Genomic DNA, 4,547 nt, shown 5'->3' on the forward strand with positions numbered 1-4,547 from the left:
ATAGAGGAGATGGAGGTGGCTTTGTGGTACGGCCAAGGGGGAGAAGTAGTGTGTAGGTTGTGTGAAAATGAAGGATTGAAGATGGATTTATATAGGAGTGGAGAGGGGGTGTATGGTTCGGCCATAATGGGTGGGTTTGGGAGGGAAAGTGGTTTGAATTTGAATGGTGAGGTAGGTGGGGTTTTATGAAGGATGGATGTGAGTGGTGAAGAGAATAGTGGGATTTGATAGGTGAGGGGTTTTTGGGGAAGAGGTGTTGAGGTGATTGGTGAATGGGTGAAGAAGAGAGAGAGTGGTGGCGTAGGTGGGGATCCTGTGGGATCCACAGATCCTGAGGTGTCAAGGAAAATTCATCCCTGCACCAAGAGGAGAGCAAAAAATGCTCTTTTTGCAAATTCTGGCGTTAAACGCCAGGCTGGTGCCCATTTCTGGCGTTTAACGCCAGCTTCTTGCCCCTTCCTGGCGTTTAACGCCAGTCTGGTGCCCCTTATTGGCGTTAAACGCCTAGAATGGTACCAGACTGGGCGTTAAACGCCCATTTGCTGCCCTTACTGGGTTTAAACACCAGCAAGTTTTCCTCCAGGGTGTGCTATTTTTCTTTCTGTTTTTCATTCTGTTTCTACTTTTCCAATTGATTTTGTGACTTCCCATGATCATCAACCTATAGAAAACATAAAATAACAAAGCAAAATAGATAAATATAACATTGGGTTGCCTCCCAACAAGCGCTTCTTTAATGTCAGTAGCTTGACAGTGGGCTCTCATGGAGCCTCATAGATACTTGATGAGCAGATAATTTGTACGCTTTTTGGCATTGTTTTTAGTATGTTTTTAGTATGATCTAGTTAGTTTTTAGTATATTTTTATTAGTTTTTAGTTAAAATTCACTTTTCTGGACTTTACTATGAGTTTGTGTGTTTTTCTGTGATTTCAGGTATTTTCTGGCTGAAATTGAGGGACCTGAGCAAAAATCTGATTCAGAGACTAAAAAGGACTGCAGATGCTGTTGGATTCTGACCTCCCTGCACTCGAAGTGGATTTTCTGGAGCTACAAAAGCCCAATTGGCGCGCTCTCAACGGCATTGGAAAGTAGACACCCTGGGCTTTCCAGCAATATATGATAGTCCATACTTTGCCCAAGATTTGATGGCCCAAACCGGCGTACAAAGTCACCCTCAGAAATCCCAGCGTTAAACGCCGGAACTGGCACCAAAGTGGGAGTTAAACGCCCAAACTGGCACAAAAGCTGGCGTTTAACTCCAAGAAGAGTCTCTACACGAAAATGCTTCAATGCTCAGCCCAAGCACACACCAAGTGGGCCCGGAAGTGGATTTTTATGTCATTTACTCATCTCTGTAAACCCTAGGCTATTAGTTTTCTATAAGTAGGACCTTTTACTATTGTATTTTCATCTTTTGATCATGTTTTTATGATTGAACCCTCTTTGGGAGGCTGGCCATTCGGCCATGCCTAGACCTTGTTCTTATGTATTTTCAACGGTGGAGTTTCTACACACCATAGATTAAGGTGTGGAGCTCTGCTATACCTCGAGTATTAATGCAATTACTATTGTTCTTCCATTCAATTCCGCTTGTTCTTGTTCTAAGATATCACTTGTTCTTCAACTTGATGAATGTGATGATCCGTGACACTCATCATCATTCTCACCTATGAACGTGTGCCTGACAACCACCTCCGTTCTACCTTAGATTGGGTGAATATCTCTTGGATTCCTGATACACGATGCATGGTTGATCGCCTGACAACCGAGCGCTCGCCTGACAACTGAGCCAGCCATTCCGTGAGATCAGAGTCTTTGTGGTATAGGCTAGAACTGATGGCGGCATTCAAGAGAATCTGGAAGGTCTAATCTTGTCTGTGGTATTCTGAGTAGGATTCAATGATTGAATGACTGTGACGAGCTTCAAACTCCTGAAGGCGGGGCGTTAGTGACAGACGCAAAAGAATCACTGGATTCTATTCCGGCCTGATTGAGAACCGACAGATGGATAGCCGTGCCGTGACAGGGTGCGTTGAACATTTCCACTGAGAGGATGGGAGGTAGCCACTGACAACGGTGAAACCCTTGCATAAGCTTGCCATGGAAAGGAGTAAGAAGGATTGGATGAAGACAGTAGGAAAGCAGAGAGACGGAAGGGACCAAGCATCTTCATACGCTTATCTGAAATTCCCACCAATGAATTACATAAGTATCTCTATCTTTATCTTTATGTTTTTATTCGTATATCACCCATATCCATTTGAGTTTGCCTGACTAAGATTTACAAGGTGACCATAGCTTGCTTCATACCAACAATCTCTGTGGGATCGACCCTTACTCGCGTAAGGTTTATTACTTGGACGACCCAGTACACTTGCTGGTTAGTTGTGCGAAGTTGTGATAAAGAAGTGAGATTACAATTGTGCGTACCATGTTGATGGCGCCATTGATGATCACAATTTCGTGCACCAATACTCAGAGCAATGTTGGAACCTCCCAACACCAAACTTAGAGTTTGAATGTGGGGGTTCAACACCAAACTTAGAAGTTGGTTGTGGCCTCCCGACACCAAACTTAGAGTTTGACTGTGGGGGCTCTGTTTGACTCTGTTTTGAGAGAAGCTCTTCATGCTTCCTCTCCATGGTTACAGAGGGATATCCTTGAGCCTTAAACACAAGGGATTCTTCATTCACTTGATCAATTTTCCTCTGTCAACATCAATCACAGCCTTTGCTGTGGCTAGGAAGGGTCTGCCAAGGATGATGGATTCATCTATGCACTTCCCAGTCTTTAGGACTATAAAATCAGCAGGGATGTAATGGTCTTCAATCTTTACCAGAACATCCTCTACAAGTCCATAAGCTTGTTTTCTTGAATTTTCTGCCATCTCTAGTGAGATTTTTGCAGCTTGTGCCTCAAAGATCCCTAGCTTCTCCATTACAGAGAGAGGCATGAGGTTTATGCTTGACCCTAGGTCACACAGAGCCTTCTTGAAGGTCATGGTGCCTACTGTACAAGGTATTGAGAACTTCCCTGGGTCCTGTCTCTTTTGAGGTAATCTTTACCTAGTCAAGTCATCTAGTTCTTTGGTGAGCAAATTGGGTTCATCCTCCCAAGTCTCATTACCAAATAACTTGTTATTTAACTTCATGATTGCTCCAAGGTACTTAGCAACTTGCTCTTAAGTAAATCCAATAGAATCTCTATGGTCTCAGTGTGAGCCTCAGATTCCCATGGTTCCTCATTAGGGAACTCATTGGAGGCCAGTGGACGTCCATTGAGGTCTTCCTTAGTGGCATTCACTGCCTCTTCCTCCTCTCCAAGTTCAGCCATGTTGATGGCCTTGCACTCTCCTTTTGGATTCTCTTCTGTATTGCTTGGAAGAGTGCTAGGAGGGAGTTCAGTAACTCTCTTACTCAGTTGACCCACTTGTGCTTCCATGTTTCTAATGGAGGACCTCGTTTCAGTCATGAAACTTTGAGTGGTTTTGATTAGATCAGAGACCATGGTTGCTAATTCAGAGTGGCTCTGCTTAGAATTCTCTGTCTGTTGCTGAGAAGATTATGGAAAAGGCTTGCCATTGCTAAACCTGTTTCTTCCACCATTACGGTTGTTGAAACCTTGTTGAGGTCTCTGTTGATCCTTCCAAGAGAGATTTGGATGATTTCTCCATGAAGGATTATAGGTGTTTCCATAGTGTTCCCCCATGTAATTCACCTCTTCCATTGATGGGTTCTCAGGATCATAAGCTTCTTCTTCAGATGAAGCATCCTTAGTACTGCCAGGTGTATCTTGCATTCCAGACAAACTTTGAGAAATCATATTGACTTGCTGAGTCAATATTTTGTTCTGAGCCAGTATGGCATTCAGAGTATCAATCTCAAGAACTCCTTTCTTCTGATTCGTCCCATTGTTCACAGGATTCCTTTCAGAAGTGTACATGAATTGGTTATTTACAACCATTTCAATGAGTTCTTGAGCTTCTGCAGGCGTCTTCTTCAGATGAAGAGATCCTCCAGCAGAGCTATCCAATGACATCTTGGACAGTTCAGACAGACCATCATAAAAGACACCTATGATGCTCCATTCAGAAAGCATGTCAGAAGGACATTTTCTGATCAATTGTTTGTATCTTTCCCAAGCTTCATAAAGGGATTCACCTTCCTTCTGTCTGAAGGTTTGGACTTCCACTCTAAGCTTACTCAATTTTTGAGGTGGAAAGAACTTTGCCAAGAAGGCATTGACTAGCTTTTCCCAAGAGTTCAGGCTTTCTTTAGGTTGTGAGTCCAACCATATCCTAGCATTGTCTCTTACAGCAAAAGGGAATAGCATAAGTCTGTAGACCTCAGGGTCAACCCCATTGGTCTTGACAGTGTCACAGATTTGCAAGAATTCAGCTAAAAACTGATGAGGATCTTCCAATGGAAGTCCATGGAACTTGCAATTCTGTTGCATTAGAGAAACTAATTGAGGCTTAAGCTCAAAGTTGTTTGCTCCAATGGCAAGGATAGAGATGCTTCTCCCATAGAAGTCGGGAGTAGGTGCA

At 43.3% G+C, this 4,547-nt stretch overlaps 1 non-coding gene across 1 annotated transcript; it reads left to right on the forward strand.

Annotated features, from left to right (window-relative positions):
• The first annotated feature begins 4,093 nt into the window (after positions 1–4,093).
• LOC112793910 (small nucleolar RNA R71) lies at positions 4,094–4,201 on the forward strand. Its single transcript, XR_003198597.1, has one exon. It is a non-coding gene; the product is annotated as a small nucleolar RNA R71 (small nucleolar RNA).
• Positions 4,202–4,547: the final 346 nt, after the last annotated feature.

Source organism: Arachis hypogaea, chromosome 3, assembly GCF_003086295.3.
Source record: "Arachis hypogaea cultivar Tifrunner chromosome 3, arahy.Tifrunner.gnm2.J5K5, whole genome shotgun sequence".
Lineage (NCBI taxonomy): Eukaryota > Viridiplantae > Streptophyta > Magnoliopsida > Fabales > Fabaceae > Arachis > Arachis hypogaea.